We start from the raw sequence: 15,000 nt of genomic DNA on the forward strand, positions 1-15,000 counted from the left end.
AGTCAACCTGTCAGGGCATGCTGGGTTTTTCTTTTACAGAGACATTAAGGCTTGCGCTCAGGTCTGCCGCCTCGCCGATAAAGAAATCAATCTCCGTGTTGGTAAATGAGTCGCCCCGGCCCACCGAGGACGGCGAGACGTGTGCAGGACTTTTATATCTGTGACACCGGAGCGGGAATGTATTTAATGTAGCAGAACAGTCTACACTGACACACACACACACACACACACACACACCTGAGCGGCATGGCGGCGTGCAGCTCACAGGCTGCAAGTCATACAGGACATTAGATTACACACATCCGTCTGTGTATCAGGTCAGAAACAAATGAGATCAAAATGCTTTTTCAGCCCGGCGAGATTGCAAGAGTTTATCTCACAGCAGGAAACTCAACTGATGGATGGGGAGCGTGCCTATGTTCCCACAGCCCTATGTTCCCACATTTCTAAGATTATTTTTTTTCACAGAAAATTAGGCCCTATATTCCCGCATTTCCTTTTTCATAAATCTGTATCACATTTTATCCCCCTTTCTCCCAATTTGGTAGCCAATTACACCCAACCTACTATCCAGTAATAGACTACATATGGAATGTAACCCTAACCCTAATTTTAAGAAAAATCTTACTGTAGAAATGTGGGAACATAGGGCTGTGGGACCATTAGGCTGTGGGGACATAGGGCTGTGGGAACATTAGACTGTGGGAACATAGGGCTGTGGGAACATAGGGTTGACCCCAATGGATGGATGGAAAATGAAGAAAACCTTTCTATTCTTTGCTCTTTCAAACCAGAGAGCTACAAGAAGGGGTTGAACCAGGGGCCAATCAGATTTTCCACTAGCCACGTTTGGTTTTGTTTTCCTAACTAACTTTACTTCACAGTCTGTCCTCTCAATTTCAGCGTTGTTCGCAATCGTTACCGTGCATGCTAGACATGAAGCCGATGGTTGTTACAACATGTCGCAACATAAGTGTTCATGGGAAATGTAGGATTAGTACTACGAGCAGCGTTGCCAGGTAAAGATTATGTTTCCAAGCCAAAAACACACAAAAAAACGCCCACATTTTTGGGCGGAAAACAGACTAATCTGGCAACATTTCTGCAGCCGGCCGATTCAAACAGATGCAGAGTTAGGCTGCAGAGTTATGTGCTTCATTAATCGCCGGCCAAATTGGCTCGTAACTTTAAAATATTACCCGCCAAAGTTCATTTTTACAACTTACTTCCTCGCCAGACTAGTGACCGGTCAGTGGTCGCAGTAACTTTGTAGGCTATCACACAAATTGTTGTGCATAAAGGCCTCCTGTACACTGCCTGCGTGGCGTGAGCGTGGCGTGGCAGCTGCGTGGCGTTTTCTATGTCTTTGCACACCAAAAACGTGTCTGACGCGGTGCTGCTGCTGCTAGCCTTGTCTGTACACATGGATGTTTCCCATGAACATAAACATAAATATATACTGATCTGATTACAGCAAAGACAACGTAGGCAGTATTGACGGCAAAATAGGCCCCAGAATATTTGGTTCTGTATTGACAGGTGCAATATTTGAAAATCAATAATTATTTATTATTATTATTTTTTTAAATTACATTTATATCTGCATTTATATCAAAACCTAGAGACTCTCAAACATCAGCATGTCATTTATTAAATGTATTTGTGTCAAAATGACATAAAAACATCTTTTCATATTCTATTTTGCCTGGAAACGCTTCCAACACGCTTGCGTGAAAAATAGGCGGTCCTATTTCTAGCATGCACGTGTTTTCGAGCCGCGCCTGAGACGTGCGTGTTAAGCAGGCAGTGTGCAAACTCTAACCTGTTAACATGGGAGCCAAAATAAAAACGGACACGCCACTCAGCCAGTGTGCAGGAGCGCTTAGTTTCCGTACGATATCGAATACGTTGCAGCCTGACATTTACATCCTTGGAGTTATATGGCTTGTGTGGCTAAAAGCAGTCTGAATACTTCTGGACTTTACTTTTCACGTCCTGTTCCTGACACTTATTACTTTATTCAGACATAAATGGAGCGCCTGGGTCGATACTTTTCATTTTCAAAAGCAAACTCATTAACAGAGAGATGACAGGTCTGTCAGGTTTCTCTTTGAGCGCCTTGAACTTAAATCGGCCTTGAATCTTCCTCTGCAGGGTCACAACAAAAACAGCTTCCCCGTCTTATAATGAATCTGTTCTAATCTTCTTTTTGGGGGAGGGAAGGCTATTTTGTGAGCCGTGTTGTCTCCAAAAAAAAAAAAAAAATCTCATCAGAGCCACACAAAGCATTTTGGAGTTTATACCCCTTCAGAAAGTGGCAGAACGAGGCCAAGCAGACAGACGGCATAATTCAGCTCTAAAATAGAAAACCCATTAACGGTGAAGTCGCAGATTTGTCCGCTGTGTCCGACTCGGAACCGCCTCAGCGACCCCCCCTCACCGAAAGAGTCCTCGGCTCTCTAATTGAATCGCTTTATGCCCTCTTCCTCCTTCCGCCAGTCTCATCGGACACGCTCGAAACCTCAGATGCTCTTTTTTTCCTTCTTTCTCTGAATAACGCTGAGTTGCTGAAAAGAGAATCCTCATATCTGCCGGGCTCTGGGATTATGAGCCGGGGTATATAAAGCTGCAGGAGGTAATTGGTTTTGGGTGGGGGAGGCGGAGAGAAGCTTTCGGGAAGGGTTTCTGTGAAAAGAAGACTCCCCGGTGCAGGCATGAAGTTTGTCAACTCGCTCCACTAATGGGGGTAAACACTGTCAGGATGGTTATGAAAGAGGCTTTTTTTTTAGGGAAGTCTCTGCTGAACAAGATTAAGATAGAGCTGAGAGCAGCGCGGCGAAGACGAAGAAGGAGGGATCAGTCTCCAACATGGAAATGAGACTGCATGAAATTTTAATGCCACAAATTGCATTTACATTTTACATTCAAGGCATTGAAAGCTAATGCTCTGTTTCCCCCGGAAGGAAGGAAGAAAGTGGGACTCCACTGTGATAATGTATGTACATATTAGGGCAAAGTTTTCCCCGTTTACAAAACATATTTACACAATCAAAATCACAATGTCAGGGTACATATTGTTTGCTTTGTCACAATGACTACATTTACATACACATAATGTTCCGTTTTTTGGAAAAAGAAAGTGCCGCCAACCCTTTGAGAATTATCTTTTTCTCCAATGTGACTCTACACTGTAAACCCCAATCCATCCATGACACAAAATTTTAATGTTACGTCCACACAAATGTTCAGGATTGTCAAAACAACATAAAAACTTTATGTTCATTTGACACAAAAAAATCATCCCATGTGAGGTTGACATAATTTCTTTTTGTTAAGTCAACAATTTTTGACTTTTGAGTTCATTCTGCTTAAATGTATAACGTCAACATCACATAATTAGTTCAAGGCCAATTAACAACACATAAACTGTGCACTTAGCATATGTGCACTTAGCATATATTTTTATAGTTACGTAAACCTAAAAAAATGGTTGTCAAAATATGTACTCAATGTTTTTATGTTCATATGACAAGCGGTCACTTTCTTGTTCAACAAAATGAAAATATTTTGTTCACTTAACACAACAAGAACACATAATTACAACATAAGTTCCAGAGTTATGCTGAACACAAATATTTTGTGCTGTTTTACCATAAAACTGCCATAATGTTTTGTGTTTTTACCAACGTATTATGTTTTAGTACACATAATTAAGTTTTAACTAGTCAAAGTAACGTTAAATTTAAAGGTTGAGAACAACTTCCATTTCTTTGTTTATCTAATTTAAAATGTTTGAATAGAAAGGAAACATACAATTTGTGTTATGTTTGATTTGATCGTACTGCAGTCAGATACAATTGGTTCATTGGCTGGTCAATTCCCATGATGCAAGGCGGTAAATAGAGTTTTGTTGAAAAGTTTGCAGTTTGTTCGAAATACAAATGTAACTTTATGAATTCCGTTTATTAAACGTGTCTGCTTAGAATTTTTGTTGCCTGGTAATTGTCATTGTTGTGCTGATTTACATTTGTAACCATGAGTTAAGTGACTGTTACGTTTGATAAGAGCTGGAGTATTGCAGCCTTAGACTTTGAGCAGTAATAGGCTTCCTTCAGCCATTAAGCTGTGGTGTGTCACTTCACTAGCGGTCCTTGCGGTCTTGATGCAAGATCAGCGGCTTTAGAGGGGCCCCTATTTCGCATGGGGCCCTTGGGCGGCCACACCCAAACACTCGTGCTATCTCCGCTATAGATGTGGTTATGTTGTTTTAACTGTTTAATTGTTGTTTGTACATAAAATTAACAAGTTATGACACATAACGTTTTGTGTTTAATAAACATAAAAATACACATTAAGTAACCTGATCATTCTATGTTAATATAACGTAGAATAATATGTTAAGAAAACACTAATTATTTTTGTTGCATGACTAAAAAAAGTTATGTTAAACTGACATAAGTATGCAATATTTTATTTCGTGGAGTGCTGCATCCTGTTTGATTTAGAGCTTGAAAAGCTATAATGATCATGTTTCATTGGCCAGTTACCGTGCCACTTGCACATGTTAGTGCACGTCAGAGCATGGGGCCACTACGTGAGAAACCCTATGGAGCGCACCACGTGTGTGCATATTTCGACTACAGATGGCCCGATACCTTTTTTTGCTTCCCGATACCGATTCTGATACCTGAACCTGCGTATCAGCCGATACCGAGTACCGATCCGATACCAGTGTGTCATATATTTTATTATGTTTTAACAGCTGTATACTACTATCGCTGTATGATGATATGATGTATAACAGCTGTATACTACTATCTCTGTATGATGATATGATGTATAACAGCTGTATACTACTATCTCTGTATGGATGATATGATGTATAACAGCTGTATACTACTATCCCTGTATGGATGATATGATGTATAACAGCTGTATACTACTATCTCTGTATGGATGTGATATTATTTCTATCTTTGTTGTCAGTCTGGCTCAGGTTAAACTCAATGAATGTCCAGAACTTTCTTTTATTATCCAGTTTGACAGTCAGTTATAACAGAAAAAGAACATGAATAAACTACTTTAATGTAGATTTTCTTTAGGGCTTTATTACATGGTATCAGATCGGTGCATAAACTCCAGTACTTCCCGATACTGATACCAGCGATTTAGGCCGTATAGGAGCAAGTAAGTAAACACACTTGGTCGGGACTATTGCTGTCCCTTTTGACGCACTATAGCAAGCGGGACGTGAAAGTCCTCTGTTTGACCCATCCACCCCCCCAACCAACCTCCTTACATACTACTCTCTAAATCCTCTCTAACTGCTGCTCTCCCCGGTGCGCTACACAAACACGCTGACAGACACTGTCCAAACGTCCTTATTTCACGAGTTCGGAATGAGAATGGGTTGGCTGGTTGGACAGAACAACATCCTGATAATTTATCTGTTCTAGGAGTCTTAACACTTCAATATTTCAACATTAAGTTTGTGAAGTCAGGAGTGTCTCGTATCCAGTAATTAAGGTACTGTGTTCTGCAGCATCAGATATTTCTTATCCTCTAATGCAGAACAAGAACAGATTGGGTCTCGTTTGTTGAAAATAATAAAAAAAACTCATTAAATTACATCCGATCATCCTCAGGGAGCTTAAAATAATATCTTATTTCCCTCAGTGTTAAACTGTTCCTGTCGTTTCAACAAAAAATGTCAAACGGGTCACAATGACTCAGACTTTGGGGGCATCTCCATGGTAACAGCATGAGCTGTCGCCCAGGTACCGGGTCTATTGTACACGATGTCTCTGTTTCCCATCATGTATCTGCCGCAGCTAATTAAGTAAGAGATCGATTCTGAAAAGACAAAAAGTAGTGCAAGACTTCTGCTGAATAGTCCATCCCGTTCTCATTCCGAACTTGTAAAATAAGGATGTTTGGACAGTGGCTGTCAGCGTCTGATGCGACGAAAAAGGCTCTCTTTCAGCTTGTTTGTGTAACGCACCGGGGAGAACAGCAGTTAGAGAGGATTTAGAGAGTAGTATGTAAGGAGGTTGGTTGGGTCAAACACAGGACTTTCACCCAGGAGACTGGCGTCCCGCTTGTCACGCTTGCTAAAGTCGTTTTTTCCTTTCCTCCCGCATGTCACAGAACCGTACGCCCGCCCACAACCCTTTCCTAAACCCAACCGTCCCGTAGTTCCCGCGTGTCACGGAACCGTGAGTCCAACCATGACCTTTTCCTTAACATAACTGCGTCAAAAGGGACGGCAATAGTCCCGACCAAGCGCGTTTACTTATAGCGCTAAAGGGACGGCAATGGTCCCGACCAAGCGCGCTTACTTATAGCGCTAAAGGGACGGCAATAGTCCAGACCAAGCACATTTACTATGGGTGTGAGAACGTGTTGAAAATGCTGACTCTTGGTCAGTGTCTCTCAGCGTCACATACCGATGCAAAAATAACCCTTCAGCGACTGTATGGAACGCTCCGCTTGGAAAATTTGGGTCATTTGCTGTCTGAAACATTTGATATGAAAATATGAATAATATGTTTAGGGTTAGGGGAGCTGGGGAACTAATGTAGTTGCTTATGGCGTCCCTACAAATATAGAAAGAAACATTTATGTGTGTGTTGGTGCTTTGCCAAAATGACAAAACTGTCCCAGAACTGTCAAAAAACAAACAGTCTTAAAACGTATCCGAAGCGTTCCCGGTCCTCTGCTAACTCTCCGGAGATTATGTGAGTCTTCAATGTGTGTGAAGATGTTCGCTTGTGCATGTGTTTGTGTGTCTGTGTGTGTGTGTGTGTGTGTGTTTGTATGTGTATGTTTGTGTGTGTGCGTGTGTGTGTTTGTGTGTGTGTGTGTGTGTGTGTGTCTGTGTGTGTATGTGTGTGTGTCTGTGTGTGTGTGTGTGTGTGTATTCTTGTTTAACTATATTCATGGGGCCCAAAAACCGGGAATACAGTATGCTTGTGGGGTCCGGACAGCTTTGTGGGGCCAAAATGCTGGACCCCACAACTTTAAAGTTCTGTTTGAGGGTTAAGACTTGGTTTTAGGATTAGGGTTAGAATTAGGCTGAGGGTAAGGGTTAAGGTTAGACATTTAGTTGTGATGGTTAAGGTTAGGGTAAGGGGCTAGGGAGTGCATTATGTCAATGACAGGTCCCCACAAAGATAGTGAAACGCATTATCTCTGTGTGTGTGTGTGTGTGTGTATGTGTGTGTGCGTCTGCATGCGCGTGTGTGTGTGTATGTGTGTGAATATAAATCTGCCCGTATGAGTTCCTGTCTCGAGGCATCAGCCGCCACCTCTGAGAATAAATCCCGCCTTCTTTGATTGACAGCACGGCGTAGAGCTGAATCCCCAATATCCCAGCATGCTCTGCTCCTCCCCGCACCGCTGCATCACGCTGTGCTTTGTATTAGCTCGTGGTGTAAGATGTAATCCCCCCTCATGGGTTTGAATCCCACCTGATCCTTCACATCAGTCTGCCTTCAGCTGCTGGCTCAACAGCAGAAACGTCAGAAGATAAAGACAGAGACCGACTGGAAGGGAAAATAATGTTGTTAGCGTTCTGAGAGTGAAAATGACGGCTGATTCTCAACGCACCTGATGTACCTCAACGTAGAGACAAGACCAAATGTATTTGGGAATGGTTTCTGCCCCAAAAGAAGGAGAATAAAATGGTTTAAACTTCCATTTACTGGATGTCCCCAAAGTACTTCTGTGAGAGAGTGTGTGTGACAGTCCTGAGAAAGCCAATGAAGGGTTCGGAGGCATCAGGCTGTCAAAAAGCTCAGAAAACACACACACACACACTCACACACACACACACACACATACACATACTCATACACACACACACACACACACACACACACACACACAGAGCAGGCCTAGTGTAACAATATCCAGAATGACAGAAAACACATCTGCTGGGAGACAAGCTTGTTTACACCTGGCCTCCTAGAGAGAGAGAGAGTGTGTGTGTGTGTGTGTGTGTGTGTGTGTGTGTGTGTGTGTGTGTGTGTGTGTGTGTGTGTGTGTGTGTGTGTGTGTCTGTGTGTGTGTGTGTGTGTGTGTGTGTGAACCACTGTTTGAAGAAGTGAGTTCATTTCCAGAAGAGAAGAAAAAAAAACCTGCTTCCCTTCTTCTATTGTCAAAATCTGTTCAGTGTTACAGTTCGTCTAGTGTGCGTGTGTGTGTGTGTGTGTCTGTACATCCACAGTGTGTGTGTGTGTGTGTGTGCGTGTTTGAGGATGAGCATACGTGCATATTGTGAGAAAGTGTGTGTGACAGTCCTGAGAAAGCCAAGGAAGGGTTCAGAGGCATCAGGCTGTCAAAAAGCTCAGAAAATATACACACACACTCACTCACACACACACACACACACACACACACTTACAGAGCTGGCCTAGTGTAACAATATTCAGAATGACAGAAAACACATCTGCTGGGAGACAAGCTTGTTTACACCTGGCCTCCTAGAGAGAGAGAGAGAGTGTGTGTGTGTGTGTGTGTGTGTGTGTCTGTGTGTGTGTGTCTGTCTGTCTGTGTGTGTGTGTGTGTGTGTGTGTGTGTGTGTGTGTGTGTGTGTGTGTGTTTGTGTGTTGCAGGAGAATTGACATATGGTCTTGCAGATGGTGTTGCGACTGAAGGGAGATACAATGTGTACCTTCTGCCCGTCGGTACATCTGGTGAATGTTGGCAGGGCCTGGAGAACAAAGCCTGTGTGTGTGTGTGTGTGTGTGTGTGTGTGTGTGTGTTTGTCGCTGTGTGTGTGCGTGTGTGTGCGTGTGTTTGTATGCATGTGTGTGTGTGTGTGTGTGTGATGTGTGTGTATGTGTATTTGTATGTATGTATGTGTGTATGCATGACTATTCTTGTTTTTGTGCCTTTGTGGGGACCGACATACTGCACTATGAGGACACTTTGAAAACGTTATTTTTTGAGTGTGAAAGTTATACTTGGATCATGTCTGCGATGGTTGATGTGTTTGTGGCTCAGTTTGGCATCATGTCAGTGCATGTTTCACAGCTTCACATTTTTAGGAACATGCTTTAGTTTTGTTATAATCTATTTAGAATTTAATTGTGCTTAATAAATATACTGGATGGACAGTAGCTCATTAAGGAAGCTACACCATTAAATTATTGAATTAAGGAAATCATTTGAATAGTAACTTTATCCATTGGTTGACCGGCAAATGTTTTTGGATTCAGACGATGTTATCTGTTGTATGTTTACTCCCTCCATCTCTCCTCCTAACATTTTAACCATTGTGTTGGCTTCCCGTCGACCGTGCAACGTTTTTTTTGTCTGGGTCGAAATTTCAACATTTTGTTTGACTTTTTCTACTCTTTTCTCAATGTTTTTGTTGATTTTATTACAAATTTTTTCTCACTTTTTTGGCTTTTTTTTCATATGTTTTAGTCCATTTTTTAACAATTTTTTTTATTGATTTTCCGATGTTTCATCACTTTTTTCCAATTGTTTTGTCTATTTTTTTGGCATTTTTTTTAATATATGTTTTTTGTCACTTTTCCAATATTTTTTGTCAATTTTTTAAGTTTTGGTCACCTTTGACGATGTTTTTGATGGTTCTTTTTGTCACTTTTTTCAGCATTTTAAAACAATTTTTTTGTTGATGTTTTTTCCCTCCATTTTTGTAGCTTTTTCCCACATTCGTCACTTTCTTCAACCTTCTTTTGTCACAGTTCTGATATAGAAAGTTTTTGTAAATGGGTCAAATTTGACCCAAGAACACAGGAGGGTTAAACTTTCTCGTCTCCCTTCCCCTCTTCTCTCCTCTTTTCTCTCCACCGCCTCCTTTCCCTTTTCTCCCTCCCTACAATCTGCTTTTGCTCCCAGCATGCACCTCTCCCACAGATGGCTCTCCTCTCATTCATCCCTCGCTCTGCAGGACGAGGAGGAGAGGAAATAGACCTCAGTTGGTGAGGAAGAGGAGCAGGGTGAGACCTGCTGTCTGAACTAACGACCTGCCGAATTTCCTCATCTGAGGGGAAGTCTTTTTATTAACCTGTAAATGTTTTTAAAGTGTAAAATCACCATTAGTCCTTGTGCACTTTACAATTAAAGGAACACAGAAATAACAGACAGCAACCAAACAATTAAACAGCATTAAAACCATCCTGTTTCAAAAAGCTTCTATATCAGATATTTGGGTTTTCCTTCAACCAAATTTTCAAATAAAATAACCTGGATGTTTCCTTGTAACGCTCTTCACAAGTCAGTCCTTCCAGAAAAATGCAGAGTTTTGTTGTGATTGTTGCGGGAAAAAATGATTATGCGGCACGTTTTCTTAAAAAATGCGATGGAATATGCGGGATATTTATGCAATTTTATGCGATGAAATTGCGGGAACGTACAAAAATTGTGGGAACTTGCAACAATTGCGGGAACTTGAAGTTTTTATGCAGTTTCATCATGGCTTCATCGCGGGGTTTGTAGCTTTTCGATGATGTTCACGTCGCGTAATTACGTCACTTCATAACGTTCCCATGGCAACAGGGGAAAATGGCTGCTCTTGTGTGAAGTAAACGCAACATTTTTCAACTTTCTGCTAAGATATATGTGAGTTTTTTGCATTATGAAATCATGCAAGCCTTGCATATTTTGCACGGAAATCTGCAATTTATGCAGCGAAAGTGCGGCGTATTTGAAAACATACGGCCCCCTCATAAATATATGGACTTTGGCTGATTACGCGTTGAATTATGAGATCGCATAATTGCATTTTTCTGGAGGGACTGACAAGTCAAATAAATGAACAGTTCACTACGTTCATAGAATTTGGGTGTTTAATTAAATTTTATAGCATTTGAAGAAAATATCCCGACACAAGTCACGCTACGATGTTTTGCATGGGAAGGTGTAGAAATAGCACGCCAATTTCAAAGCATTTTGAGCTTTTTTACGAGTAATTTAACTCTCATGTTCTCCTTATGTTATTGTTATCAAAGTTGTTTTTTTTTTTATCAGAACTATGGGACGTCGAAATAAGCGCCTAAAACTTTGGGAAAAGCGTCAAAATGTCCTCCTCTATGATTCCTCCTCGCTTCTCGGGGCAGAATAAGAGCTCTGAGACGACCTTCACCGGGGAGAGACAGAACAAATGCCTGTTCAGCCTAGGAGTCGAGGAGCTGTCAAATAAGCGACATGAGATCCAGCTACGGTCTTAATTGTCTTGTTTAAGGTGTGTTTACTTCCTGGTCTTTGTCTGCCCGCCGTGTGTGACTACCTTACCCCGCCCTAATGTGTTTCGCCTGTTATCTCTCCCGTCCTTGTGTATTTAACCCCACCTGTCACCTACCTCATTGCGAGATCGCCTTGGTCCTCTGTGCCAGCGTTTGAGCATTTATCCCTATTTGCTCTGGATACCGTTGCTTGTGAGTTTTCGATTACTCCAAATAATCACCTGAGACTTGTGCTTCTGTGGGTCCATACCTGTGTGCGTGATACTATCAAGCGTTCTTAATTGCGACGTTATAATGTACGTCTACATGAAAGCTGCAAAAATTAATCAGTTAGTTGTCAACTTTTAAATTTAATCGCCAGCTACTTTTGAAAAGACTCCTTCTATTGCATTTCCACTTCGGGAATAAATGTGTTGAATCTTCCAGTCAGAAACAGGAGGATACTTTTGCCACCTGACCATGCCCACCTCACCTGTTGACCATAAATTATTTGTGAATCCTTTGGCTCATCCTTTTGCACTCTCTGCTGGCACTCCAATGTATCCTGTGTCTTCATAACTCAAACGTGCAGTAGGTAAGACTTATAAAACTAACTTTCTGTCGTATTTGCTGAAACTGACCCTATGTTCCAGTAGAACTACATGAAGCAGATCATTTAAAAACTAAATCTGGCTCCTCTCGCACCACCTACAGCCTGTAGTGCAATTTGCAAAAATCTACCGCTCCCTGTTCAGATGCACCAATCAGGGCAAGGGGGGGTGTCTAACTGTGTGTCAATCACTGCTCATGCACACACATTCATTCTCCCTTGTGGGGGGAGGGGCTTAGGAGACCGTTTGGGTTTTAGCAGAAAGGAAGGTAGGGACTGAGAAGTTGTCGATGTTCAGTCCTACCTATGGGCACCTTTAACGTGAGTTACTCTTATCATTTCGATTGTGTTTTTATGCCTTGTCATGATTTACTGTCACTTTGCTAACCTGTGCACTGCTGACTGGATTACTTTGTTTGCCAGACATGTGCCATGATGATCCATGTAGAAAGAGTTTTTGTTTGAATTGCCTGTGCAGTTGTGAGTAGTAAACTCACATCTCCTTTGTTCATTTGTATAATTTGTTTAATTTATGTGTTGATTGACCACGGTCTTATCATATTGTTATCTCTTTGTTATCCCTTTATGCAGCACACAAACATGAATGCAATGAATCAAAATCACTTTGAAGGATAAGAAAATAAAATACCACTGGTGTTGCCTACAGGTAATTCATGCTACCTAGGCCTACAGGTAATGCATGCTACCTAGGCCTGCAGGTAATGCATGCTACCTAGGCCTGCAGGTAATGCATGCTACCTAGGCCTGTAGGTAATGCATGTTACCTAGGCCTGCAGGTAATGCACGTATAGTGTGGCCTCAATTTCGAGGCAATGTCAGTGATTTCACCGTGATAAACCAAACGCACACACACGATATCAACTGGCTAGTTATCCTCCAGACAGCGACGGACAACATCTCTTTTTCTTTATCTCTTTTTGGCTAGGTGGCGTGCTAGCCTGCTCATGGTGTGAAGCGCGTGTCCGCGACAGAGTCTGATAAATTTAGACAACATAGGGAACAAAACGGGAGCGGGACAGGATTTGGGAGTCTTTTTGCAGGACAGGATTTTTTTGGGGGGTACCAGTCACGTGATCGGGATATGACGGGAGTATTTTTGTGGGCTCGAGATGGGATGGGAGCGACAATTGATTCCTGTGTCACCCTCTACCCTACAGTACCTTCAACTTTCTTACTAGAGTCAATCATTCTCTTATAAAGCAGCGAGCCTTTGGAACACTCTTCCAAACAAAATTATTTCATGCATACACTATAGTACATTTACACGCCTGACCAAACAGTGGTTATTATCAAAGCAAAACTTTTCGCACTGAATGATTGTGATATGAATGATGTAAACTATGAGTGAGTGAGTGATAGATTCCTGAAGTGGAGAGTGTTTTTATGATGTGAGTGAAGTAATGCTTTCATGTATTATTCTGTATATATTTTATGAGCTTTTGTAAGTATAACATCAACCTGTCCAGGGACTGTGGGTGGAAATTAGCATTTCTTGCTATAACCTGGCACATGACATCTCTTCTTTTTTAGACTAATGTTTTTTGTGCATTGTCCCTGATCAAATAAAGAAAATAAACAAACATCTTTGGTGAAAAATATGTGAAAATCTGGTTAAAATGTGAAAGTGAAAACATCTGATCTATCCCTTTAACATTTTCAATGCAGGACTTTTACTGCAGTACATGATCTGAATACTTCCCATCATTTCAGTTGAACTTCATAATCAGTCAGTTTCTGATCTTGTATCTGAACATGAAAACGTTCCTGTGGAGTAATGTCAGCTGTTCACGGAGCTAATTAACGATCTCCAACAAGGCGGCCTGAGGGTGCATCGCACCACCAAAAGACCCTCTTCATCCCTTCTTCTCTTCCCTCCTTTATCTCTGTCTCCTCTCATCTTCTCCTAGCTTTCATCCCTCCATCCATCCACCCATCCTCCATATTCATCTCTGTGTGTCTGTAATTAATGCTAACACAACGTGCTAACTATTGGCGAAGCTCTGCCAAATCTGTCCATCGTTACAAATGTCTATCTTCACGTTTACGCCTTCCTCGTCCATATGGCCTCCCTCTCCCTCTCTCTCCTTCTCTCTCTCTTTCTCTCTCCCTCTCCCTCTCCATCTCTGTCGCTCTCTCCCTCTCTCTCTCTCTCTCTGTCTCTCTCTCGCTCTCTCTCTCTCCCTATCTCTCTCTCTTCCTCCCTGTCCCTCCCTCCGTCTGCAGAGAGGTTGGGTTTGTTAATAGCCCATATGGCCTCATCATATGCTGCCAGTGAATTCCAATGACAGGAGATTGGCTCCCTTGCTGACGGTCCTACTGCTACTCAACGCCAACCTCACATTCATCTTTGTTGGAATAATAAATTACTTGGATTTAAAAGTAAGAGGAGAAACACATGTTCCAACAAAACAAGTTCTGCAGAGGCAACATGATGTTGCTGGTGACAAAACCACTGATTATATATATGTACATTGAAGCGATACTGTGGTTAAAGACCTGGTTACCATTGTCCTATTCTCTGATATGAATGCCCGCCTTGCATTGAGGGATATGGGCTTTGAATGTGCCCCGCTCGGCCCATATCATAGTGTTCTGTCTCACAGCATACTGTATACTGTATCTTGTAAAAAAAAGGCTCAAAATAGCATCACACTTCCACGGTAGCATAATGAGGGTACCTACATGTAAACCAAAGCACTGAGAACTTTGTAAGTGTACAGACAGTTAATTAAAAAAGAGTTTATAAAGACAGTAGCGTTAATGTTTACATGCGGGCGTTTTCCCAAGATGGCGCCTGCCTGTATTGGGGAACAGTACTGTCTTTATAAACTATGTTTATAATAAACTGTCTGTACAATTACAAAGTTCTCAATGCTTCCGTTGACTGTAGGGACCCTCATTTTGCTACCGTGGAAGTGTGATGCTATTTCGAGCCTTGTTAGTGGTATAAAATAGTGATTTACCATCTGCCCCGAAAGCTAGCGTTAGCAGCTAATTAGCGGTTTGCGCTAAAACTGGTCACATTCAATTAGCATGAAAACATTGACTCAGTACACATGTTATTAACCCCTAGGTTCATTTTGCGCCGGAATTGTCCTTTTATGCACCAATTTATGGTGGGAATACCTTTATTTAGACTATGCGACGGAAAACACAGATGGCAATTCAAAATAT

At 41.8% G+C, this 15,000-nt stretch overlaps 1 long non-coding RNA gene across 1 annotated transcript in view; it reads right to left on the reverse strand.

Annotated features, from left to right (window-relative positions):
• Positions 1-12,987, reverse strand: part of LOC116038080 — a 14,619-nt gene extending 1,632 nt beyond the window's left edge. Inside the window, exons 1-2 of the long non-coding RNA XR_004102010.1 lie at positions 12,890-12,987; positions 10,316-10,320 (exon numbers count right to left, since the gene is read on the reverse strand). This is a non-coding gene — a long non-coding RNA (uncharacterized LOC116038080). The remainder of the gene's footprint in view (positions 1-10,315; positions 10,321-12,889) is intronic.
• Between the last annotated feature and the right edge of the window lie 2,013 nt (positions 12,988-15,000).

The sequence above is a fragment of the Sander lucioperca genome, chromosome 16, assembly GCF_008315115.2.
Source record: "Sander lucioperca isolate FBNREF2018 chromosome 16, SLUC_FBN_1.2, whole genome shotgun sequence".
NCBI lineage: Eukaryota > Metazoa > Chordata > Actinopteri > Perciformes > Percidae > Sander > Sander lucioperca.